The sequence below is a fragment of the Phascolarctos cinereus genome, unplaced genomic scaffold (assembly GCF_003287225.1).
Source record: "Phascolarctos cinereus isolate Bilbo 61053 unplaced genomic scaffold, phaCin_HiC Scaffold_2;HRSCAF=192, whole genome shotgun sequence".
Taxonomy (NCBI): Eukaryota; Metazoa; Chordata; class Mammalia; order Diprotodontia; family Phascolarctidae; genus Phascolarctos; species Phascolarctos cinereus.
The window spans coordinates 323,984,659-324,012,230 of record NW_027555625.1 but is presented as its reverse complement, the minus strand read 5'-3'; the positions used below and the strand labels follow the sequence as shown (position 1 = coordinate 324,012,230).

The 27,572-nt window shown below is 40.6% G+C and overlaps 1 protein-coding gene across 8 annotated transcripts in view; it reads left to right on the top strand.

The window, feature by feature from the left end:
• PTPRT (protein tyrosine phosphatase receptor type T) overlaps window positions 1-27,572 on the top strand; it is a 1,323,147-nt gene that overhangs the window by 231,651 nt on the left and 1,063,924 nt on the right. The window lies entirely within an intron of this gene.

The window sequence follows — 27,572 nt, the reverse complement described above, 5'->3', positions numbered from 1 at the left end:
TCACAATAGCGTCCTAGATTTAGAGCTGTAAGGGATTTCAGACAACATCTAGTCCCTTTCCCTCTTTTTTACAGATGAAGAAATGGAGTCCCAGGGAAGTTAAGTTGTTTGTTCACGATCCTTCAGGTACTGTGCATCAGAGGGACGCAATTTAGTCCAAACCCCTCATTTTATAGATGAGGCCCAGCAGGGCTAATTGTTTTGCCCAAGGTCAAAAGTATTAAGGAACAGCGGTGGGGTTTTGAACTCTGGTTCTCCAGCTCTGGAGACAGTGGTTCTTTTCCTTTGTATACTGTCCTGATTTCTTCTTGCTATTCTCATTCTTAGTCACAATAGACTTTGCAATGCTTTGGGCAGCATGAGAAAATGGACAGAGAGTGTCTGAAGAAAAGGCCAGCCACAGTGCTCAGATGCTTCTTTTGCCCAGAGTTTTATTTTTTGGGTAGCCAGGGTGCCAGTGACAAGCTGTCCTGAGCATATAAACTGGTTCTCAGATGACAGATAGAAAGTGCATTGCTGAATCCCATATTAATCTAAGAAATCCATAAGCAACTAATAAAATGCTTACTCTGGGACAGACATCGTGCTAATGGCAGGGCATGCAAAGACAAAAATAGAGCAGTACCTACACTTGAGGAACCTATATTCAAATGGAAGAAAGAGTGTATACACCTATGGGTATTTGCTGGACGTATATAAAATGAGTACAAGGTAGTTTGGGGAGAATTATTTTTCATTCCTATTCAAAAGTCCCCATCTTTGTTGAACCTGCCAGAGGTCTCCTTTCTGTCTCCTTTTCACAAACCAGAGCTGCCTTCATGCTACAAAGAAACATCAGAGGTTTTATTATATAGAAAAAAATGACAATAATTTTTATAGAGCTCTGTGCAAGAATTCAAAATGCTTTCAAAGATATAATTTCACTAATAGATAATAGAATGGAAAAGTAGTATTCTTCTGTTTTATGGGTGGTGACACAGGTGTGCATGATTTTATTTTTAATATTTTTATTTTTGTGATTTGTGTCAAATTCATTTCCTCTTCAGTTATAGGTGATCCCCTCCCCCTACTCCCTCAGCAACAAAAACAATAAAAAAAGAAGCCTCTTAATTGCTAAATCCAATGGTCTTTTCACAGACCTTTCCCTCTTTGACTTTTTTCTGCATCTCCTGACACTGTTGGCCACTTCTTTCTCCTGAATACTTCTCTTCCTTTTGGTTTTCATGGTACTGATCTCCTTTGGTGGGTCTCCTTCCTGTCTGATCATTCCTTCTTGTTTTTTTGGGTGGGACCATTATCTTCTTCCTACCTGGAGTGGGCATCCCCCACTGCTCTGTCCAGAGCATTCTCCTCTTCTCATATTCTCTCCCTTAAGTGATCTCATAAGCTCCCATGAGTTAAATTATCATTTCTATGCAAATGATTCCCAGATTTATACATTTAGCCTGAGTCTCTATCCTGAACTTCAGGCATCTCAAACTTAACATGTCCAGAATGAGACTTCTCATACAGTTCTAAATTGATCCTTCCTCCGTATTTCTGTGGATGGCCATACTTCCAGCCACCCAGGTTTGTAACTTTGGAGTTTTCCTTGATTCTCTTTTCTCAGCCCTCATAACTCATCAGTTGACGAATCTTGTCTATCTTACTTTTCTATTCTCCCTCTATTCACATCACCTCTTACTTGTTAAGATTATCATCATCTCTCTTGTGGATGATTGGAAAAGCATTCTAATTGGTCCCCATGCCTTGAGTTTCTTCTGTCTTGAAACCGTTTTCCAGCAAGCTGTGGTGACACATGCCTGCAATCCCTCCTACTGTGGAGGCTGAGCCTAGTGGACCTGAATTTGAGCTAAAGCCAATTCAGTGTCTGAAGTAAGTCTGGCACAAATATGGTGAGCTCTTGTGATAGGCCAGCCACCAGGCTACCTAAGGAGGTGGTGAAGCAGCCCAGGTTGGAAACAGAGCAGATCAAATCTTCCATGTCAAGTCATCAGTGGGATCAGGCATGTGAGTGGCCATTACACATGTATCCTGGAAGATAAGGGGACCCAATCTCAAAAGAAAAAAAGGAAGAAAAGAAAGAAAGAAGGAACAGAGGGAGGAAAGAAAGAAGAGAAGAGAGATGGGAGGAGGGGGGGGAAACCATGTTTCACATAGCTACCAAATTGATAATCCTAAAACAATTCTGACTATGTCATATCCTACCTCCCCAGTCTTTAATGGTTCCCTCTTGCTTGTAAGTCTGACATTTAAAGCCTTCTACAAATTGGCTCCCGCCTACCTTACTAGACTCATTTTTATATTATTACCCTTTAAACACTCTCTGTTCCACTCACACTGGACTGCTAAGCTGTTCTCCTTTCCAATCATTTTATTTCTTACTTCTGCACAAATACTTCCTTTGTCTGATATGTGCACTCTCCTCACTAGAATTCATACTTTCTTTAAAGACACAGCTTGTTTATCCCCTCTTACATGAAGCCTTTCCTGATTCTTCCCAGTTAGTAGCATCCTCTCCCTCTTGAAATTGTCTTTTATTTATACTTTGTATCTACTTATGTACTCATTGAATTCTTCCAGTAGAAGGTATGCTCCTTGAAGGCAGGGGTTGTTTTGGTTTTGTCTCTTTATCCATCTTCAGCACCTAACATAAGACATATCTATGATATGGTAACATATATGTAAAATGTGTGGATAGATAGATGCTATCTGTCTGTCTGTCTGTCTATTCAAACATATATCCACTCTACCCCTCTGCCTCCCATCACTTCTCTGCTCCTTAATAGAGCATGGAGAGAAATCAGGAATCCATGAAATCACAGATATTTTGAAGAACTAAATAAACACTAAACCGAGAACTGTACTTGCTCTGGAAGTAGACTGTTAGCTTAGGGGCAGAGACTTTTGGTCTTGTCTTCATATCCCCAGAGCCTAGCAGTGTCTGGCACCCCGCTGGGGTTTAATAAATACACGTTGGATTGAATGTAATTGAGGGTCGCATCTCTTACCTATTAACATGTGAGCCCCTTGATGGAAGGTGCAGTGTTTTTGCTTTTATTTCTGTGCCCAGTCAATGAGCACATCAGCATATAATAAGCACTTAAAATGATTATTGATTGATTAGAATCTTTATTTCCATTGTTTAGCCCTTCAGACCATGTTTCCAATCATTTTTGCTCCTCTATCCACTGACAAGGTTTCATATAAAATTCACCGTTTTCATTCCATAAACATTTGCTCTGCCTCCCCAGTGCTAAGTCCTGTGGGAGGCACTTTGGAAGAATACAGAAGATATATGACTTAGTCCCTGCCTTCAGGGAGCTTACAGTGAGAATACTTTGTTTCAACAGAAGGGATGATCTTCTTGATGACAGAGCTCATCAATCTGAAATGATTAATTCATTCATCATCTTAGAAGGATTATTTATTATGTTAATTTGCTTGTTTAATTTGCATACCACTTGCCAGGAAGCCATTTACCTTACTGAACTTCTGAATCAAATTAAACAGTGTTTAGGGGCAGATATGGACTCTGAGACCTTCTCCTTGATGGAGAAATACTTTTAGACAAGTGAATGCTTTGAACAAGGAGAGGTTTTTAGTAAGCGCTAGACAACCCCTTGTTGGGTATAGTATAGTGGGGGTTCCTTATGTGTGAGGATTGTATTAGATGGCTGAAGAGGCAGTGTGGTATCTTGTAAAGAACAAGTGATTTGGAGTTGGAGGACCTGGGTTCAAGTCCCACCTTGGTCATTTACTGTCTGTGTGTAGCTGTGGGCAAATCACTTAACCTCTATATGCTTCAGTTTCCTCATCTGTAAAATGAGACTTGATGCCCTCTGAGGCCCCTTCCAATTCTAAACCTAGGATCCTGTGATCTTTCCACAGTGACAACAGGGTGGAATTCAGTTGCTAGTATCATGTTTAGTATGTTTCTTCTAATAATACCTGCAGGGAGTGTCTGTAAAAGTATTTATTTGCTTACTTTTCTACAGTCTACATTTCAAGCTAGCCAGAGATACAAGTTTATTCTCATTCTTCCTGAAATATCTTTGTTACTCTGATTTTTTTTGGGGGGGAGGCGTGAGGTGGGGTTCTGTTATCTCTTCAGTGATCAGCTAGGGACAGGTGGATGGCTCAGTGGATAGAACACTGTGCCTGGAGTCAAGTAGACTTGAATTCAAATTTGGCCTTAGACATCTACTATCTGTGTGACCCTGGACAAGTCACTCACCTTCAGTCTGCCTCAGGTTACTTAACTGTAGAGTGGGGATGATGATAACACCTACCTCCCAGGATTTTTGTGAGGATCAAATGAAATAATTGTTAAGTGCTTAGCACAATGCCTGGCATATAGGCACTTAATACATGCTTGTTTCCTTCCCCTCCACCCTTTCTGCCTTCAGTGTGGCTACATCCTTTTCTGGTGGAGACTCCGTCTGTGTCTTTTGATCTTGTGTGATTCTTACTCCAAGTATTTCCATAAATCCTCCATATATTTTATGTCTACTCTACCCCCAGTGCTGATATAGGATCATAAATTTAGAGCTCAGAGGGGCCTCAGCTTGAGGATCTGGGTTCAAATCTTACCTCTCTGCCACTTACTACCAATGTGACCTAAGGCAAGTCACTTAATTTTCCTGGACCTCAGTTTCCTCACGTCTCACCTGTCCAGTGAGGAGGGTTTTGACTAGAAAGTTAGCCCCACTGATCTTTTCTGCCTCTAACTCACTGGTCCTGTGATTTAGTCTGGTCTCCTTTTACAGATGAAGAAATGAGGTTCAGAGAGGTCAAAACAACCTCACTCATAGTCACACAGGTGGTTTTGAACCCAGAATCTCTAATTCCAAAACTGACATTCTTTCCACTGCACCATGTTTTGCTTTTGTATAGTACTTTTGACTATCTCACAACTGTGTGAACTAGGTGCTGCTGTTATCCCAGTTTTACAGATGAGGAAGCAGAAGCTGAGACAGATTAGGTGGCATTATCACAAAGCTTCTAAGTGTTTGAGGTAGAACTCAAACCTGTGTCTTTCTGACTACCAAGGCCACATTCTCTCCATTGTACCACATGCCCCTCAGAGGAACTCCCCATGAACTTCTTCATATTTCATGGCTTCTGGGGTAGCACTCTGGTAAGGCCTACAATGGTTACCTCTTTTTTTTTTTTTGCTAGGCAATCGGGATTAAGTGACTTGCCCAAGGTCACACAGCTAGTAAGTGTCATGTGTTGTGTATCTGAGACTGGATTTGAACTCAGGTCCTCCTGATTCCAAGGCCAGAGCTCTATCCATTGCACCACCTAGCTGCCCCAGTTACCCCTTTCTTGACACAGGACAGGCCACCTTCTTTCCTGTTATAATACCCTTAATGTAGCATCTATTACAACACTTCCCCTGCATGAACTGTTGATGGTAATGTCTTGTAGAAAGAGTTTATTTTGTTGATTCCTGGCAGATAATGTATTCCAGTTGGAGTTGTGTTATATTAAAGTTCAGGGAAGGTATTGTCTCTGTTTATATTTCATCTAGTAGACAAGTGAACATCTTCAAACTGCTTGCCAGTAGGAGGCAGGAAAGAGGATGGAGTTGTTTCTGTGTGGGTGGATGTGAATTGATTCGCACAGGAGAACAGAGGCAAACTGTTGAAAAGGGGAAAAAATCATTTGAGAAAGGGAGAAAGGCAGAAACTTGCTTCTCATGAGGAATGTGGGACAATGTAATTTTCCCTGTGTAGGGAGATACTACCCTTTTGCGATGTGCAGTATCCCATATTTTGTATGTGAGAAGAGTAAGGAGAAACTCCGTTTGGAAACAATCCATCAGTACTTGCCACTTTGGCTATTTTTATTGTCACCCTTTCTGGTGACTTCCTGATGGTCATGAATGTTGCTATTTCCACAGACAATTGTTTTGGAGAACTGTCAAAGTTGAAAATCCCTCCTCCCCCAGATGTATAATTTCAGCATAGGCTGTTACTTAGAATGTAATTGGTTGCTTCTATTTCTAGTTATCTGATAATAATAGCTCATTTATATAGTGCCTTACATAGATTATCTCATTTGATCCCCACAACAACCTTGTGAAAGAGGAGTTCCTATTTTACAAAGTAAGAAACTGAGACTTAGAGTGGGAAGTGACCTCTAAGGTCATATGACATCATTTTACATATGAGGAAATCTAGGCTTAATGAGATGATTTGCCCAAGATCATGCAGCTAGGAAATTTTAGAGTTGATGCATGAACCTCGGTCCTCTGCCTCTAAATACAGTCAGTCAGTCAACAAGCATTTAAGAAGTGCCCGCTGGGTGCCAGGTACCTTACTTAGCACTGACAGTACAAATACTAAGATCTGAGTCCCTGATAGAAGGAATTTATATTTTGCTTTGAGGATGGGGTAGGACAGAGAAGGTATTATATATTACATTGAAAAGGCCATCAGGTTTGGAGTCAGAGAACCTGAGATTGAATCCCAGGTCTGCTACTTCTCACCTCTGTGACCTTGGACAAGTTAGTTAATCTCTGTGGACCTCAGTTTCCTTGACGGTGTTGGATTGGATAGCTTCTATGGTCCCTTCCAGTTTTAAGTTTGTGATAAATAAACATAGACATATTGAAAAAAAAATACAAAGTGATTTGGAGCAATATGAACAACTGGGGAAATTAGGAAAGGCCTCATTGAAGGGGATAATAATTGATCTGAGCCTTAAAGAGATTTAGGGGTGCTGAGAAGCAGAGATAAAGAAAGAGGACATTTAAGGCATGAGGAACAGCCTATGCAAAGATATGGAGTCTGGAGATGTAACATTGAGTAGGGGAAGCAATGAGAAGCCCAGTTTGCCCAGAGTTTAGGATGTGTGAGGGGGAGTAATATGTAATTAGCCCAGAAAGATAGACTATAGCTAGATTGTGAGGGGTTTCAAATGCCAAGCAGAGGAGTTTCTATTTTATCTCAGAGTCAGTGAAGAGTCGCTGAACCTTTTTGGATAGGGGAATGATCTGGTCACATCTGTGGAGTATGAGTTGGAATGTGAAGAAACATGATGACAAGACAAGAAGGGACCTGAAACAAGTGGCTGGGGTCTGAATGTACAGAAAGGCACCAATAAAAGATGTATGGAGAAAATAGAATAATTACAACTTGACAGCAAATAGGATATGGAGGATGAAAGTTTGTGAATGTGGGTGACTAGAATAATGATGGTACCCTCAAGAGAAATAGGAAAGTTAGGAGGAGGAGTAGGTTTAGAAAGAAAAGACAGTGGGTTCTGTTTTGTACATGTTTATTTTGAGATGCATATGAGAGGTGCCAGATGTATGTGTCCATCAGGCAGTTGGAGATATGGGACATTGCTCAGAAGAGCAATGAGGGTGGGCTATATAGATCTGGAAGTCAACCAAATAGAGATAATTGCTGGATCCATGGGAGCTGGTGAGATGACGTAGAGAATAAAGCAAAAGTAGAGGAGAGAGTCCGGGAAAGAGACCTGGGTTGCACCCACACATAGGAGGCACTATATGGATTATACTGATGAGGTGGAAATTGAGATTGATCTATCAGGACTGCATGAAGAGAATCGAGAGATTGCAGTGTCAGGAAACCCCAGAGTTCAGAGAGTATCCAGAAGGAGGAAGTGGTCAACCATGTCAAATTCTGCAGAGAAGCCTAGAAATATGAGAAAAGGCCATTGGATTTAGCAATAAAGTCATCATTTCTGAGTTTAGAAGGAACTAATTCCTGTTGAGTGGTAGAATGGAAGCCAGATTCCAAGGGGCTAAGAAATGATGAGGTAAGAAAGTGGAAGTAATAAATAGAGGCAACTTTTTTTTTTTAAAGCAGTTTGTGAAAAATAGTACAGCTACTGGATGATAGCTTAAGGGAAGGGTATAGTCAACTGAAGGTGTAAAAGGGAGATTTACCCATGTTTGTAGGCAGCAAGGAAGAAACCTATGGATAAGGAGAAGTTGAAAATTAAAAAGAGGAATGATCAAAGGGGCTATCTACCTAGAGGAAGTGGGAGGGGATGGGATTAAGGGTAGATGGGATTAAGTAGAGGGGTTGCTTATGTAAGGGAAAGGGCCACCAAACAGGAAGCACCATGGCATGTATGATGGCCAGATAGAGTTTTACAGGCATGGATTATGGAGGCAGAACTTTAGTTGGTGAAGATAAGATCACAGGTATTCCCATCTCTATATGTGGATGTTGGAAAATGAGGTTATTTGAGGAAGCATCAGTGTGTAAATTGAAGGTCCCCTACTACGAAAGGAAGGATTAGGATGAAAAGGAAGACTAAGCCATGCATGGAATTCCTTGAAGAAAGGATGGAGAATAATTTAGGAGCCAGGAGAAAACAGCCAAAGTGATCTGTATAGGGCAATAGATTGGACTGAATGAAGCTTGAAGGAGGAGAGGTTGAATCATGACTTTTGAAGACTGATGATGAAGCATACTAAGCACTGCTTGTAGAGAGATGATGAACTAGAGGTGCAGAGTGAGATCTGTGTTTTCAAATGCAACCAATGTGTTTATTTGTTTGCTTGATTATAATTGTTGCTTACAAAGGACCTCTTCTGTTTGGAGAGAAAGAAGGGAGAAATAGTGATTTAAAAAGAACAAAGAAAGAGATAATGGACTGTCAATGAAATATGAAAAAATACTCAAAGGAGAACAGAAGGAAGTTTGTAAGGGGGCACAGATACAAGCAGGGCAGGTTTGTAAATTCCATGTTAAATTTAATATATGCTTAAAAATAAGCTTTGTAACAGGTTCACAGTTTCATGTGCAGTCCTTTCTTGTTCTTTATATGTTAAGTCTATGTTTGTTAACATTTAAGTAAAAGAAAATTTAGGAAGAGAGCAGAAAGTTTGCTGAGTGATGATGCTGAGGAGAAAACCTAGAAATAACAGTGAGGAGGAGCAAGAAACATGCCTACTTCTCCTGGCCCATTGTGTCAAGAGGCGCATGGAAGGTAGATCCAGTACTCCTTGGGTAGTGGGAGGATGTGTGGTAAGAAGCCTACTCTGATGCAGGTCTGGTCCTAATGAGCCTAATGGCTTGGAAGATGGATGGGATGAAAAATGTCAGTCTGAGGATTACCTGCTTATAGATGAGGTGTGATTTACTTGCCCTACAATCAAAATCCAAGACTACTCTGCTTCACGATGGCCACCTCTGACCTTACAAAGATGATCTCCCCCGGTGTTGGGAAGAGGTAGAGTTCGTGGAGGATCTAAAGAAGATCTGGTCCTGGTATAAGTGGTCAGTAGCGGAAAGGCAAGTGATGAGTTCAGAAGTCATGTAGGGAATAAGGCAGACTCAAACTCAGGGCTTTTGACTGCAAATTCATGCTTTTTACTACGTTATTTCTGCTACTGTTTAATCTGTCAACCTGATTTTTAAGATCATAGGTCTAAAATTGGAAGGGAACTCAGAGGCTATGTAGTCTAACCATTTCAGTTTACAGATGAGGAAACTGAAGCCCAGGGAGGTTAGATATCTTGTCCAAAGTCACATAGTCACAAAATCCCACATCAGAAATGGTATTTGAATTCAGGACCTCTGACTGAAGAGCCAGTACTCTTTTCATTGAACCACACTGTCTTTTTTAATGACTCCATTTAAGCCTTTGTCTACCTTACTTCAAAAGGTATGTGAAATGGGTATAATAAATTTGGCTGCTCAGTAGGGGAGTTATTAAATCTATGTAGCTAATCATTGTAAAATCTTTTATGTCCTTCAGCCAAAGGTACTGGAACTATACAAATATTTGAATTGCTAAGCCTGGAGGATTGGAGATACTTGCTGAAAACCAGGTCAATGTAATTTTAACTTCTAAGTAAGAATTGTTCAGAATAACTTCGAAGACTTATAAGCTGGTCTGTGTTTCATACTGGCATGACCTTTCTGTTTTTGAAAATAAATTATTTTGGTTTTGTGATTTCAGATCAATGAATTTCACAGTGGAATTTGGCTTTGGTGCTTTGGGTGACTTCAGCATTGAGAATATTTAATTTTATTCATTAGGCTTACAGCACTGTGCAGTTATAGAACATTAGGTTAGAATAGTCCTTAGAGATCACATAACTCTGTCTTCTGCCCCATATAAGAATGCCTTCTATAATATCCTTAAAAATTGGTCATGAAACTTCTTCTTGAAAGCCTTTAGTGACAGGGCTGTCACTACTTCACCTGGCAATGCATTTGATTGTTAGATAGTTCAGATACTAAGTTCTTCCTCCTATTGGCCCTAAATATGTCTTCCTCTAATCTCTGACCACCAGGAATTGTGTTTTTACATGTTATCACCTTCTAATCAACAACATGGTATTGTGAGAAGATCATTTAATTTGATATTATAAAATCCAAGTTAAAGTCTCAGTTATACTGTTTGTTACTTGGGTGGTATTAAGCATGGCCTACACTTTCTCTGAGTCTTAGGTTCACTACCTGTAAGATGAGGGGGTTGAACTGAATAATGCATAATTTGCTTCCCAGGCTCTCCATCTCCCAACTTTGAACATTTTCACTGCTTGTGTCTCATACTTGGAATTCCTTCCTTCCTCACTTTTTCATCCTGGCTTCTCCTGGCTTCCTTCAGGTCTCAGCTAAAACCTTACCTTTGTTAGGATTCCTTTCTCCATTTCTCTTAGTGTTAGTGCCTTTCCTCTGAGATTATCTCTAAATTACCTTCTATATAGTTTGTGAGTACACAGTTATCTGTATATGTTCTCCCCTATTAGATTGTAAGCTCCTTGAGGGAAGGGACTGTTTTTTGCTTTTCTTTGTATCCCCCTGGTGTTTGGCACATATTAGGAACTTAATAAATGCTTGTTGACTTCCAGCTTTAGAGCATATAACTTTCAGTTATGTGCTTCAAAGGTTTCATTTTTTTTTTATAGAGATAAGGAAAAGAGAGACAAAAAAAACCCCATAGAATACATCACTCTGCTCCTCTGTCATACCATAGCCCATTGTTTTGTTTTTGAATCCCCAGTGCCTAATACAATGCTTGACACATAACAGGTGCTTACTCAATGTTTGTCAAATTGATTTGAGTGGAAGATGATGCCAACTTATCTTATTTCCAACAGATTGATAGGCAAAGAGTTCATGATTGGAAGAACATTGGTGCCCTCTTTTCTGTATACTTCACATTCCTTTGGTATAGGAGTTCTGGACTTGGTGTAAGAATACCAGGGTTTGATTCTGACCTCAATACCTGTGGAACCACAGACAGAGTATTTGAGAGCCTGTTTCCTCACATGTAAAATGGAGATGATAGTACTTTTGTGCTACTAACCTCATGAAGTTGTTTTAAGGAAAAGTGCTTAAGGAAAAGTGCTTTATAAACTGTGGATGCTGAGAGATGGTAATTGCTATATATTAGTCTCATGGATGTTTTGAGGGGTCAGAGAAGCAATCATCGTTCAGCTGCCTCCATTCCCTTCTTTAGCCCTGGTGGCCTGGGAGATATCAGAGAAGAGATAGTGTCAAAAGTAGACAGAGATGCATGTCTGGACTATGTAGAGTTCTGATCAGAAACTTTGTGGGTTGTTTCAAAAGTCTTGGAGCAGTTTAAAGCTGTTAAATCTTAAAAGTTTTAGTGCCCTTTTAAGCTATTAAATCTTAAAGCTGCATTAAAACTTTTGGGACATCCAGCTCCATGATTTTTATCTGTCTCTTTTAGTCCTCTATAAGCATAAATTTTGTGGGAGAAGTAGGGGAGACTAAATTCTCAGAATCAAGTAATATGGACTCTCTGCTTCTGGCTCTTCCTTGAACTCATTCCTGAATTCCTCTAGGCTATGTATTAGAATTTCTTCTTCTGTTGAGATAGAGGAGGGGGAGGAGAGGAAGAAGGGAAAGGAAAAAGGAGAGGAGAAAAGGAAGAGGAAAGAGGGGAGAGAACACAGCGTTAGGGAATCAGGTAGCTATCCTCAGACACTTGAAGGCTGCTGGGAAGATGGGCTTTGTTCTGCAAAATGAGGAGCTGTGGTAGGACTGGAGAGAGGAGTTATATACAAAGGCAGATTTGACCTCTAATAGGAAAAACTTTATAACAGAACTATTTAATAGTGAATGGACTCTCTCAGTGGGATATGGGTTGTTTGTCACTGAGGGAGACATTGTAGAAAGGATTAATCTACCAGACAAGGAAGTGAACTACTTAGGTGTCTCCCAGTTCTGTACTCTGTGATTCCTAGATTACAATTGAGCATTTATTGAAATCCAACAACAGGCTTCAATCATGACTTTTTGCAGCATTCTACAGTTGATGTAAAAAGCCTGTCTCTCTCCTTCAGTAATGTGCAACCTTATAATCAAAACAGAGAGGAAAAAGAAATGGAGAAATCCTGGGACAATTGGTAAGAGTATCACTCTATGGAAAGAGCACTGGATTTGAAGTCAAAGGATCCATGTTCAATTCCTAACTCTTCCTGCCACTTAGATACTGTGTGATTTGTGAGCAAGTCATTTTTCCCCTATGGGTCTCAGTTTCCTCATTCATAAAGTGGAGTAGATGACCTCTAAGGTCTCTTTTAGCTCTAAAACTTTGATCCTGTAATCCTGTTCTTATTTTATCTTTAAGCCAAAATACATGTGGGTACCACAGATTTTGACATATACATTCACACATATACATACACATATGAAGGGAGGGAGAGGAAAGAGAGAGGTGGGGGGGTGGATAGAGGAAGGAAGAAAGGGGGAGGGAGGAGAGGAGATATGTGTGTGTATGTGTGCACACACACACACACACACACACAGAGTCACACACACTTTGGCATGATTGGAGCCAATACGTCTGCTCATCTTTGCTGTAAATGGATGGCTTATTTACAGGCTCTAGGGGACTAATAGGCTGTGACTGGCCAGTGGCTTTTTTCTGGAAAGCTGTCCATTTGTCTGCAGAGGCTGTCTCTCCAGGTTTATTGTCTGGGAGCAGCATCGAATGAAAATTCAAGGGCTTCCCTGGCCCGGGGATGAATATCTTGTGCTTCACGGGGTATATATTTTCATTTGCTGTCATGAACCTGTCACTTCCTGCTTAATGTATAGCAGGGCTGTGGATGGACGGTGACACCGGGACAGAGAACGCTTGTGTAGGACAGAGAACCAAAGGGAGGTGAAGCCTCCTATTTCACCCCTCAAAGCCCCATTCTGCAGGGATGGCTTCACTGCTCAATATACAGCAAAGGCCTGTTTCATTTACAGGATCGCCTCTTAATTCCCATTTCACACAGGTCACATTGAACACAAGGACTGAACCTTGCACTGAACCTATCTTAGAGCATTGAGTGTTAGAGCTGGAGTGGAACATGTGGTCCAACCATCCAACAAGGGAACTGAGGCTGAGAGATGGTAAAAAAGAACTTGAAATTGTGGAATGATTCTATTCTTCAATGGCTCTCTGTTGCCACTTGGATAAAATATAGAATCCTCAGCTGGGCCTTTAAAAAGACCTTCACAGTCTAGTTATAGCTTACCTTTCCAGACTTATTTTAGATTATTTCCTTTGTACATTCACTATTTCAATCAAACTGGCTGGCTTTCCATCACCTGCTTCTACCCTTGCACAAATGTCTCCCTTTCCCTCCCTACCACATCGGGAATGCCCTTTCTCTTCTCCAATTCACTTTGACATCCCTTGTTATCCACTCATTTCTGACTTTTCTAACTCTGTGTGACCCAATTTGAGGCTTTCTTGGCAGAGATACTGCAGTGGTTTGCCTTTTCCTTCTCCAGCTCATTTTTATAGATGAGGAAACTGAGGCAAACAGGGTAAAGTGACTTGCCTAGGATCACACAGCTAGTAAGTGTCTGAGGCCAGATTTGAATTCAGGAAGATGAGTCTTCCTGACTGCAGGCCTGGTGCTCTATCTCCTGCACCACCTAGCTGCCTCTGAGTAAGGGCTTAATCAATGTTGTTTTGAATTTAATTGTAAAATGGAATAGAACTTAGTGGCACATTCTTCTCTACTCTCTCATGTTCTCTGGTTAAAGTATCCAAGGTCATGACTCCATTTATTTTCTCTTCCTTGTCTTGAAACATGCTAGTGATCTCAAGAAATTACTGACAATTTCTCCAACTGGTACACATTTTATATTCACTTGACTGGTTAAAATTAAATGTACCAGATAACACTTTGAAGAGGAAAGGCAATATCCTCAAATCAAGCCAGAGTTCATAGAATGTCACTGTTTCGAAAGTCTGAAACTTGAGGACTTCTAGCGTCATAAAATTTAGACCCTAGAAATCATCTAGTTCAATACTCTTTATTTTACAGATGAGGAAACTGAAGCCCAGATAGGTTAGGTAACTTGCCTAAGGCTATGTAGGAAGAAAATAGAAGACCTAGGATTTTAATTCTGATCTGACTTTAAATCCAGCTGGAAAGATTCGTAGGTATAAATTTTGTGTATCTTCCTACCTCATGGAGAAATCTCATCCATTGTCTCCCTAACCAAGAAGTCTTGGGGCCTCTGCAGGGGTACTGAGAGTGACAGAGACACCTATTGCTCCCAAACTCTAGAATCAAGTGACATCCTTCTCGCTGTCTAAAACATCAGCACATATTTTGTTAGAATCTGAGATACTGGAATCCCTTTGCAGAGGAAGATTTGGAAGAGAGTTTGAGTAAAGTTTGTTTAATATGTTAACATTTGCATAGTACATTTAAAAACCATAGAGTCATAGGATGTTGACTTTTAAATGATGATTAATGTCAGTGTGATATGGTTTTATATCATGAGGTGGGCTTTCTTCCTGTTTCTAGAATATTCTTTGTATTGAAGTAAAAACATATTTCTATGCAATTTCCATCTTCAGAGCAACATTTTTTCTTGTTCAATAACAGCTGCAAAATGAAGGAGTCTGGATAACTTAATTTTCAGGGGAACTAAGCCTGAAAGTTTTTGTGAAAACTTTTTGATAAAATTGCTCTAAAAACAAGCATCCAGAACATAATTTAAGAGGATTTTTTTTGAGGATCCAAGGTAATTTTTATATACATCAACAGTTCCCTAGTGCTGAAGATGAAGGTGTGGGGACATTAGGCTCAATGTGTACTGCCCCTAGAGTCTAGGGATGGAGAACCTGTGGCTTTGAGGCCACATGTGACCCTCTTGGTCCCCAGGTGTGTCCCTTTGACTGAATCCAAACTTCACAGAACAAATCCTCTTAATGAAAGGATTTATTCTGTAAAACTTGGACTCAGTCAAAAGGCTGCACCCAGGACCTAGAAGGCCACATGTGGCCTTGAGGCTGTAGGTTCCCCACCCCTGCCCTAGATTGTGTCCTGGAAGTGTCTTTAGTAAAATGAGTAAAATTTATTGTCGTCCTCCTCCTGATAAAAATGGAATGAAAAATGGGAAAATAATGGATTCTTTTCAGTAAAATGAGTTGTTGAATAAAGCAGCCTTCTTCCTAAATTGTTTTCTCCCCTTCAGTAAATTCTGCTTCACTTCTTTATCAGTGTCCTCTGACTTTTCAGTGACTTTCAAAACATTAAATGTATTATGTCTCCATCAGTAATGTACTGTAGCATCTCAGCCTAGTTGTCCGCTTCAAGGATGCTTGTAGTTTGCTTATGTGTTGGGAGTTGAAGGGATGTGAAGGAGAAGAATCTGTCACCATCTCTTGTCATTTTGCTAGGCCTCAAATTTGAAGGCCTCAAATTCTTAATCATGATCAGAAGGTGATGCTTACATAGGCTATCATGTGGTACAATCAAAAGAGGATAAGATTTGATTTCTGAAGACCTGGGTTCAAACCTGACCTTACCATTAATTACCTGTGTGACTTCGGACAAGTCAGTTAATCTTTCTTGGCCTCTATTTCCTAATCTGTCAAATAAAGGGGTCACCTTAGGTGACCTCTAAGATTCTTTTCATCTCTAGGATCATAGACTATAACAATTAGAAAAGACTTCATAGTTCATCTTGTCCCACACTCTGCCTAAAGTATGAATTTCTTGACAAGGCATTTAGACCAGTGTCTCCAAACCATTTTTATCATATACCCAATCAGTAAAAATTTGGAGCATGTGTCTTGAATATATATTTATTTCTAAATTATATAGAAGAACTATTGTGTGACTCACTCTATCCAACCCAAAACAAAAACTAGAGGTTGGGAAAGAGTAGTTTTACTGGTCATTGTTCTGGAGAACAGAGCCTACCATCTGAGGGGGACCTGTTGTATCCAGGAGGTGATCTGGGGGCCAGAGGCCTGATATGCTGTGACTATGTGGTAGTGGTGGTGGGGTGGAATTTTCTATTGCTTCCTCAAGGGGCCAATGGCTGATGCGTGGTTAGTGCAGAAGAGGGAAAGTAGGGAGCTTTCACAACAGTGGAAGGGGAAGAGTAGGGTTATGTTGGGGGATGATAGATGAAGGGTAGATGTAGTTGTGTTCAAAACAAGTCCCAAGACTGGTTATAGCAGGAAGGATAGGATTCAACCTGCCATCCTGCCTTCCGAGCGGTTGATCACATACCTCTTGGGGTTATATTAAGGTCATACTACAGTTCCCCAGGGATCACACTTCACTAATCTAATCTCTTCTTGAAGATTACTGTTGTCAGAAAATTCACTATTTTTGGAAGAGTGATGGACAGTTCTATTTAATAAACAAGCATTTATTAAATACTTCCTATGTAGCAGACACTCTGTTAAGTGCTGGGAATATAAATACAAGGGAGGTAGGGGTAGGAGATAAGTCCCTGAGGGGGCCCTATATAGAGAAAGTCTGGACAATCAGGAGTAGAACCTGGGGAGGAACAAAGACATGGCTGGTCTGGGCTCCTTCCTGAAAATGGAGATTCTGGGAGGAACTAGCCAATCAGAGGGAGAGGCTACCAGGGTGGAGTGTATTTCTAATGTGAAAAGTCCAGGGATGGAGGAAACTTCTAGGATGAAGAAGGCTGTTGTGGCATGGTAGAGAATGTCTGGAGAGTCAGGAGACATGGCTGCCTTAGTCTTTTTCTTTAAAAATATTTACAAGATCATACATAGCAAACCATTGCCACATTCAGGATCTCGAGTATTTTATACTCTTGATATTGGAGCCAGTCTGCATATTGTTACTAATCAATGTGATATAGGGGAAATAACACTAATCTAGAAGACCCAGACTCAAGTCCCACCCAGGACATTTAGTCCTGTGACCTTGGGCAACATCACCTCAAGGCAAGTCAACAAGCATTTTATTCAGCCTGTCATTGGTTTCTCTACACCGCCGTTGGCTTACCTGTAACATAGGGAAGTCAGGAAGAATTCCATGACATTCCAAGCTGAGAAAGTTCTCTGCTTTATGGGAATCCCCTTTTCTGTCATCCCCCTTCTGTCAGGAATCAAGTTTGTATGTGTCGGACAGCAGCAGGCTGCCTAACGATTCCAGAGAGTTTTCACTGTCACTTGGCATATGAAGTCTTGTCAATTCATATTTTCCCTCTACATCTAGCTGACTAGTGGCTGAGTGGGTACGTGTTTTCTTCAGTGAATGTGTGTGTTTTTGAAGGTGGCATTCTCCCCAGAGGGTTCTAGACTGGATGGTAGAATAAATCGCCTTTATTCTTACTGGCAAAGTCTTTTTTTAAATGGGGGTAGGTGGGAGGGGTGAAGGGCCATACTCACACAGAATCCAAGAAGGTTGGAGCCAGGAGAGCCCTTAATCATCTAGTTCACCTTCCACCTCATGTCCAGAAGCCTGGTGGCATAAGGAGTAGAGTGCTCCATGTGGAGTCAGGAGGACCTGAGTTGGACTCTTCTCAGACACTTCCTGCCTGTGTGCGACCGTTGGTGAGTCACTTATTCTCCAGATTAGAGATAGGGAGAACTGTATTTGAATTCTGCCTGTGACGATGCTTCTTGGTACCTGTTCCATCATCTGACGGCTTTGGTTTCTCAAAAATTAAGCAGAAATCTGCATCCTACCAACTTCTACCCATTGGTCTTTCTTCTGCCTCCCTGAACACTAGAGTTTCACAATCCAAGTGTAGATAACCTAGTTATGCTCAAGAAGTCTCTGTTCCTCAGGCTTTGCTCCCCAGTCCCTTTGCAGTCTGTTGTTCACGGCATTGGTGAGTAACCCAGCTTGTACTGGAGATGTTTTATACCATATGGAGGCCACCTGATTAATTTCTGAAATTCACAGCTCCATTTGAATAACAGTACACATGATCAAGAATAAACATGTTCATCCTTGCAACATTGAATCCAACACATTAATTAACAGCTATTTTGTATAAAGCCTTGTACTAGGTTCAGGGACACAATAATAACAGCAACAACAATAATGGTTGTTTATATTTATTTTGTTCTTTAAGGTTTGCAAAATGCTTTACACGCTTTCTCACATGAGCCTTACAACAGCTTTGAGGCATAGGTGCTATGGGTATTATCAGATCCATTTTATGGATGAGGAAATTGACTTTCAAAGAGGTTAAGTGATTTATCCATGGCCATACATCTAATATGTAACCAAGGCAGGATTTGAACCCAGGTCTTCTTGAGTTCAAGTCTAGGTATAGGGTGGATTGTGGATAGGGCATAGAGGTTAAAAAAAAAAAAGATGGTTGGTCTTTGTCCTTAGGAATTACATATTCTGAAAGGAGAGAATAAGTTATATTGCAAATAAGTATAAGGACTTTAAGAGGTATTAGCAAAGGCTGTTCAAGGAAAGGAAGATGATTTCTAGATTGATTTCTGAGTGGTGAATGAATTGAGGAGGGAGTTTCATGGGGAAGATAGTATTAATAAAGTAGTCCAAGTATTAGGACAAGTCTGGTAAGCAACTGAATCTTCTGATTGTCTGTTTTTCTTTCTTTCTTTTCTTTGAGAAGCATCCTGGCCTGGCCAACACTGAAGCAGAGAATGTAGTCATGTAAATGACTTCGTTTGGAAATAGAAGCTTGAATAATGATGTTACCATTTATAATTGCTCTGATTAACCGTGCCACGTTTTGCAGTTTAGAATTAAAAAAACTACATTCCTTTTGTGATGTGAATTTTAATCACTCTGGAGAGCTCTTTGGAAAGCAGATTCCTGTAGAATCACCTGCCTGCTGGGTTCTTTCTGGAAAAAGTGAGGCCAAATGTTAAGCTCTCATGGGATGCCTCTAGGTTCTAAGCACAGTGCTAGGCACATTATAATTACTTGATTAACCCTTTCAGATCAAGCGGGAATCATCCGGCAGGATCATAGGTTTAAAGTTGAAAGCTGTATCAGAGGGGAACTTCTGGTCAATTCTCTTATTTTACAGGCCTATTGACTTGATACAGAGATTCAATAAATTCAATTCAGCTTGCATTTATTCAAGGCATTTTTGTGCATAACAGACATCATATTTTCTTGGTATGGGCAGTTTGATATATGGAAAAGGCACTGGATAGGGAGTCAGGATATCTGGGCTCATCATATACCACATCTGCCACAGACTTGCTGTGTAACCTTGAGCAAACAGGAAGTCAGAACAAGGTAAGGAAGGAAAGGCACTGGTGTGGAATCAGAGATGCATCCTCAGATGTTTGCTGAATATGTGACCTTGGGGAGAAGTCTCAATTTCATAAAAAGGAAGGAAGGATTTATTAAGAACGTTCTACGTGCCAGACTATACTAGGCACTCATTTGTCCCCACGGCAGCTGAGAGAGGTAGATACAGTTATTCTCCCCATTTTACAGTTAAGGAAACTGAGATAGACAAATTAAGTGACTTTTCCAGAGTCACACAACTAGTAAGTGTAAGGAGCCAGCTTTGAACTCAGGTCTATCCTGACTCTAGGCCCAGTGCTCTATGTACTGTAGCACCTAGCTGCCTCAGTTTCCTCATTTGTAGGAGGGGGTTGAACAAAATTCTCTATGGTCCATTCTAGCTATTAGTCCCCTAATCTTAAGTGCCTTTCCTTCTGAGCCCTCAGTTTGCCCGTCTGAAAAATGAAGAGATGGACCAAATGATCTTTAAGGGGCCTGTTGAGTTTTGACAGTCTGTTTCTAGATTGTCAGAGACTTTTGGCCTCCTTTGTGCTCTTGTTTCCTCTGGGTGTGATGCTTTGAGTTTGGACCCAGAGCTTTGTTCACTTTGTCAAGTTAGCCTCTTGAACCCCCTGCTACCATTTCCTAGCCTGTTGCTTGGGGCTTTAAAAAACAAATGAACAATTCCATCTGTTCACTGCTTCCCAAACCAGGGAGAAAAACCGGCTTCCTTGCCTGAGGCTGCTCCTCAACTCTGGATTTCAGCAGGTCTTCTCAGACTCTCACAGGCTCTTAGGGGCCCATTCAGAAAGTGTTTGATTTTTCTCTCTCCTGGTAACTTGCTTAGACTTTTGGGGAGGGGTATGGTAGAGCCAACTCAAACTGACTCGGGAGTCGATTGTTAAATATTCACAGTGAGCATTTATACCTTGGATGTTCCCAGATACTACAAATCAGGGCTTGATTTGTTGTTTTATTGATTTCATAGGGTTAAGAAAGTCGTGGAGAAAGTGTTAATGCATATTAAATTAAAAGTGTGTTGTGTGTACATTTTCCCATCCCCCCCACTCCCAGCTGGTTGTTCAATATTTACCAGCCTGAGCTTGTTTTATAGGTTTGTCAGAACTAAAAAGGACGTTAGGAATCATCTTGTCTCTTTTCTACTCTCCTCTCTGCTGTACCTCCACTTTACCCTCTTTTTCCTGGTGCCTGTATAGAGGAGTGAATATATAAATCTAAGGTTCAAAGAGTGGGAAGGAATGTCTCAGGAGCCTCCTAGCAAGGAGAGATTTGGAGAGCCCTGCTTCTTAATTATTGAGCCCTTTGGGTTAAAGCCTGGGTAAAGGTCAAACTCTGTCCTGGATCTTAAACCCATATCGGTTAAGGCCGACCCTCAATAGGAGGGGACCTCAGAAACCATCTAGTCCAATTTCTTCATTTTATAAATGAGGGAACTGAGGCCAAGGAAGGTGGATGGAATTTCCCAAGGTAACACTAATAGTAAGGGTTAGAGGTGCAATTTGAACTCAAGTCCTTTTGTTACTGAGTTTTGGAATGTCTTTTTGGTTATACTGTATGTGCCCCAGGTTATTTTCCAAATCATAATATTTTAATATCTTATTCTTACTTGGAAGAATATAGTTCCTTTCAATGATCTTAATGCCCCCAATGAAATTTCCACTGGTTTCACGTATCTTGTGTTCTTTGATTTCTATTAGATTTCAGGCTAGTTAGCATCCCTTGTGAGGAAAGAGTCCTTCCTTTCATCTGGTAGGGTTGTGTGCCCTTGCCTCTGGGACTCATGTCTCAGATGGATGCTAGATCATCGACGTCTGCCTTGTTAATTTATCGAACCATCAGTTATTTACTAAGTGCCTACTGTGTGATTTCAAGTTTTAGCCTCTGGCTCTTAGTGTTTAGGAAAAAGAATCCAGTGAGGAAAGGTTGAGTAGAATCCTCTTTTGCCACTGATGCGCAGTGTTGGGTAAGTGCAAAAAAAAAAGCTTCACTTCTCCCAGTCTGTTGCCTACGTAGTACATCTCCTCATTCTCCAGAGTTGTCTATGCAGTACTCAGAGCAGCTTTCATCAGAAACAGTTTATGTTCAGGGAGCAATGAAGAGGGAAAGGAAATTCATTTGAGGCAATATAGATTTAGTGTAGAGCATAAGAGCTGGTGTGTATGTGTGTGTTTGTGTGTATACATGTATGGTGCATTCTACTGTTTCTCTGTGTATACACTTGTTTTATATATATATTTTACAAGTAGCATATAATATTACATATAACATTACACCATAATATTAATATTATATGTACATGTAGCTTGGTACATGTATTTGTGTGTGATAAAAAATCAGGCTTTGCAAAAAGTAAGGGGTATTTGGAGAAAGATGCCGAAAGTAATCAAATCCTAATTGATCCTATCTCCTGCAGTCTTTTACACTGGCCCACAAAAAGCTTGGAGCTCCTTTCCATTTTACCTTTTGGGGCAAGAAAAGAGAAGTAGGCAATATATTTCTTGTCATTATTGGACTTTGGCAAACTCTGAGGTCAGGAGCTGTTGCTCTTTATGTATCTTCGGTCCCTAGTACAGCATCCTACAAATAGTAGGTGCTTAATAAAGGCTTGTTGAATTGTACATACCTGGGATTCCCTCCTTCCTCATCTCTACTTCTTGTCTTCCCTAGCCTCAAATTTCAGCTGAAGTCTCACCTGCAGGAAGTTTTTTTCAATTCTCCTTGATTTTTGTACTTTCTCTCTGAAATTATCTCCACTTTACCCTCTTTATATCTTGTTTGTACATAGTTTTTTTAAATGTTGTCCCTCTCCCATCTCTTTTGTCCCCTTTAGACATATGAGTCTTGAGACCTTGGGCCATTTCATTTTTGACTGATTGACTACAGGTAAATCTGTTTAGGAACTGCTTTAAGGAGTTCAATTTATTGTTATGCATCCATTTTTTTGGACCCATTTCTAGGTCTTCCTAGTAATTTTAACTAAACTGCATCCTAAACCTGCTTCCCTAAAGCCAGAAAACTCTGATAGCACTTACATAAAAACACACGTTTTAAGTACCAGTCTTACCCCACCTTGAAATGCGCTTTACTTTTAATCTCTCAAAGTCACAACTATTCAATTCTTCATTCAAGTGATCAAAGCTTAAGGCAAAGATCTGTAGAAAGAGATTAGGAAAACTGTGAAAGCTCTTTAAACAGGCTGTTTGACAGCTTTTTAAAATACAAATAAATGAATCTGCTCTATAACTTGCTCAAACAAGTGATCATCTAGTTTTTTCTGGAGACGACCTCAGTGATAGGAAACTCACTATTTCATTAGGCAGCCCCTTGGGATTCACACCTGTTCGTTTCTAAATTCACATATCTGTAGGATCTGCTTCTGAAGACAAAGCTGTTGAAGCAAACCAAAGCAAATTGTAAAAACAAATAAAACAACAAACAACTACAGCAACAAAAACTCTCAGCCTCACAACTGAGGTCTGATTTCATAAAGTCATAGATCCAGAGCTGGAAAGGATTTCAGAGGATATCTAATTCAACCCCTTCTTTTTAGAGATAAGAAAGCTGAGTTTCAGGTAAGTTAAGGAGTTTCTTTAGGGTCGCATAGCTAATAAGTGTCAGGTGGAATTTGAATGCAGGTCCTCTGACTCCAAAGCCAGTACTATTTCTACTATGACATTGCCTCCTTTCTCCCTTTCCTTTTCTTCTTTCTCTCTTTCCTTCTCTTTCAGCCTTTTCTTTTCCCTCTTTCTTTCTTCTTCTCCACCTCTTCTCTCATTCTCTCCTACCTTCCCTCTTCCACTTCCTCTCTTTCTCCTTGTCTCTTTCTCTCCACCCTTCTGTGAAGGTGACTTTTATTTTTACTTTTAGCCATTCCTGATTACCTCACCCAACAAGAATTCCTTCGTTTTTTTAAAAAAAAATATAAATACTATTTTATTTTTTCCAATTACATGTAAAGATAGTTTTCAATATTTATTTTTATAAGATTTTGAGTTCCAATTTTTTTCTCCCTCCCTCTTCACCCCCCTCCCCAAGACAGCAAGCAATCTGATATAGATTATACATGCACAATCATGTTAAATACATTCCCACATTAGTTTTGTTGTGAAAGAAGAAATAGAACAAAAGGGAAAACACACACACACGAAAATAAAGAAAGTGAAAATAGTATGCTTTGATCTACACTCAGACTCCATCAGTTCTTTCTCTGGATGTGGATAGCATTTTCCATCATGAGTCTTTTGGAATTAAGACTTCCTTCTTAATAAAGAAAAGAAAATGCAACACAGTGACCCATCTCACTGTTTTAAGGAGAGTAAAAGAGAAGATTATCTTCATTCCTTTTCAGGAGCCAAGATTGGTTATTATAATTACATAGCCTTGGCTTAATTTTTTCTTGTCATTTTCATTGACATTGTTGTAGCAATTCTGTATGTTGTTTTCCTGGTTCTGCCTTTGCTGTGGTCTGAATCAGTTCATATAGCTCTTCTCCACTTCTCTCTGAATTCTTCACATTCATGGTTTTTTACAGTAGGGAGATTCTGGACTTAGTCTTTCTTTTTTTTTTTTCTAAATTAATTTATTTATTTTTAGCTTTCAACATTCACTTCCACAAGATTTTGAGTTCCAAATTTTTTTTTCCCATCTATCCCCACCCCCACTCCAAGATGTCTTGGATTCTGAATACCCCTTCCCCCAATCTGCCCTCCCTTTATCACTCCCCTCTTATTCCCTTCCCCTTCTGTTTTCCTGGAGGGCAGGATAGATTTCTATACTTCATTGCCTGTATATCATATTTCCCAGTTGCATGTGAAAGCATTTTTTTAAACATGTGTTTTTAAAACTTTGGGTCCCAAATTTTCTCCCTTCCTCCCTCCCCACTCACCTTCATTGAAAAGACAAGCAACTCAATATAGGTTAATACATGTGCAGTTATGCAAAACACTTCCATAGTAGTCATGTGAAAAACTATCTGTATTTCCTTTAATCCTATTCTGCCCCCCATTTATTCTATTCTTTCTTTTGACCCTGTCCCTTCTCAGAAGTGTTTGCTTCTGATTACCCCCTTTCCCAATCTGCCCTCCTCTCTATCATTTCCCTGCTCTCTTGTCCCCTTCTCCCCCTACTTTCCTGTAGGGTAAGACAGATTTCCATATCTAATTGAGTGTGTTTATTATTCCCTCCTTAAGCCAAATCCTATGAGAATAAGATTCACTCATTCCCTCTCACCTTCCCCTGTTTCCCCTCCACTATAAGAGCCTTTTCTTTTCTGTTTTTTTTTTGTGAGATAATTTACCCCATTTTACCTCTCCCTTTGTCCTTTTCCCAGTATAATCCTCTCTCATCCCTTAATTTTATTCTCCAGATATCACCCCTTCATCTTCAACTCATCCTGTGCCCTCTATCTATCTATCTATCTATCTATCTATCTATCTATCTATCTATCTGTCTGTCTGTCTGTCTGTCTGTCTGTCTATCTATCTATCTGTCTATCTATCTGTCTATCTATCTATCTACACATACACATACACATACATACATACATATAATTTTTTCCCTCCAACTACCCTAATACTGACATAGGTCTCATGAGTTATAAATATTATCTTTCCATGCAGGAATGTAAACAGTTCAACCTTAATAAGTCTCTTGATTTCTCTTTCCTGTTTACATCTTCATGTTCCACATGAATCTTGTATTTGAAAGTCAAATTTTCTATTTAGTTCTGGTCTTTTCATTAAGAATGCTTGAAAGTCCTCTATTTCACTGAAAGACCATTTTTTCCCCTGAAGGATTATACTCAGTTTTGCTGGGTAGGTGATTCTTTGGACTTAGTCTTTCAACTCAAATATGCACTAGCTGGGCTGGTCCCCAGAGCAGCGCTGGCTATATCTCTCTCTCAGAGATGGTTCTATGGATACACTTGAAGGATAGCAGGGTTCCTCTAATGCTGTCACTATGAGCCCCTTTACCCCCATTTTCTTGGTGAATCTCTACACAAAGTATGGTACTTCCAGTTGATATCTCCTCACTCTCATTTGACAGGTTGATATCTCCTTATATCTATGATAAAGTTAACCCCAATTAGGTTTTTTCTTTAGCATGAAGAAATTTATTGATATTATAAACTCTGCTCATGATAGAAAACTCTAAGCCATACACACTGCATAAACCGGCCCCCAGATTGAGTACCCAGAACAAACTGGTCCATTTTCCCAAGTGTATTGATTGTCAGTTGCAGAGCACCAGAAGGTGAGGGACCCAAAGTAGCCCTGTCACTGGTGGTGTAGGGCCACGGGACTTTAACAAGCAGCTTAATCTGACAGTAGGTTGGGGTGACTCTAGAGAGACCCTGTCTTGTTGACTATACTGTTCCATAGCCAGCCACCCTCTTACAAGTTCTACTCAGAAGCCTTACAGCTTCCTGTTAGAATGGAATTCCCACTCATCTGTGAGGCAAAGATGGGCATTAGTGCCAGAATCTTCAGAGACCCTTTTCATGGCAATGAAACGACCAAAGAAACAATTGGGTAGAAAGCCAAGGGCTAAAGCAGGGGGTCAGAACAGCCCCATAAGTCTAAGGAAGAGCCCTGAATCTGGGCCTAGAAACAGGCTCGGAGTCTGGGCTTTTCTATCTTTTCATTCCACTGGGGGAATGCCTGAACTTCACTCAAGCCCAGAAGAAGATCTGTAAAGGTGAGAAAGTAACCAGCCTTTTAATGAACTCCCTGCCAGGCCTGTCCTACATCCTTCCAGTGCTTTTTTCTCCCTACTCACTTGTTCTCATTCTTTACAAAACACACACACACACACACACACACACACACACACACACACGAAACAAGCTGTAACACAACAACCTGGGAATACAGATGCGCACATATCCTAAAAGTGGACAGACAGCTACAGAGGATCAACTGCCTCAAATGGGTCTGAGGTTGAGACCAAAAGTACAAAAAAAATAGGACAACGTTACTGTTAGTGTTTAGGCTGTGTCTGAATCCCCATGACCTTCTCTTGTCCAGTCTGGATCTAGCAGGCCCAGCGGACCCTTGTGGCCACATGGCCCTCCTGTGGACTGACATGGCCAGTGGGACAACAGATTAGTGGAGTCGTGACTCCGAAGCACCTTCGAGGCTGCCCCAGCTCCCTTACCATTCCTCTTCCCACAGAACCATGACACCAAGCACTGACTTGGTACAGGTGGTCCCTCAAATTCACTTGGGGGGATAGGGAATGTCAAGAAAACACCCTGCATCTCAGGAAGGGTTGGTGTAGAAGATGGCCTCGGGTGCCAGGCAGCCAAGGGGAGCCTTGGCCTGCTACATTCCCAATTCCATACCAGCTCCCTCCATGGCCCACATCCCCCCAATGCAGGTAAAACAACTAACCTCGCAGAAAGCTAAATATCCAGGGGGAATCTGAGTCCAACTGCAAAAAGTCCCTGAATCTAAACAAAGAATTCAAAGGACAAATCTCAAGGTTTTCTATCTAAATGTTATCTCTGGATTCTTCTGGCTGAGGAAATACACTTCTGAGTGAAAATGAAAACCCAAAAATATCGGCAGGAACCCTGACTCTAAGCCTGCCTTGAGGATTTGGTGAGGTCCACCAAGAGGGGAGAAGAAAGTGAAGGGCAGGAGAGCCATGAGGAAAAGCCCTAGCTTGGGGGGGATGGTCATGTGCTTCTCTGGTTTGTGTGACTCCCACTTTCTATTCCTTGGGCTAAACCACATATCAGTCCACCAGCTTTCAGTCTGACTCCAGAGTTCTTAACAAAGATTACAAAAACTGCTGATCAGTCCTCTCCTCACCAAAGATGGAGGCCAGCCCCACTCCAACAGTATCTGAATCAACCCAGGAAATAGTCTGGGGGAACCAGATGAGATCAAGGCCAAAAACAAAGACCAGAAACCCCAAATAAATAAATAAATAAATAGATGAATGCAGGTTGGGAGAGAAAGAAGAGCTGGCTGTTCAGAGCAGCCACAGCATCAGACTGTGGGGTCTTGGCCAATCACAGCAATTTCATAACTCCCATGAACTAGAAATTGGTCATTACTGGGGGCTA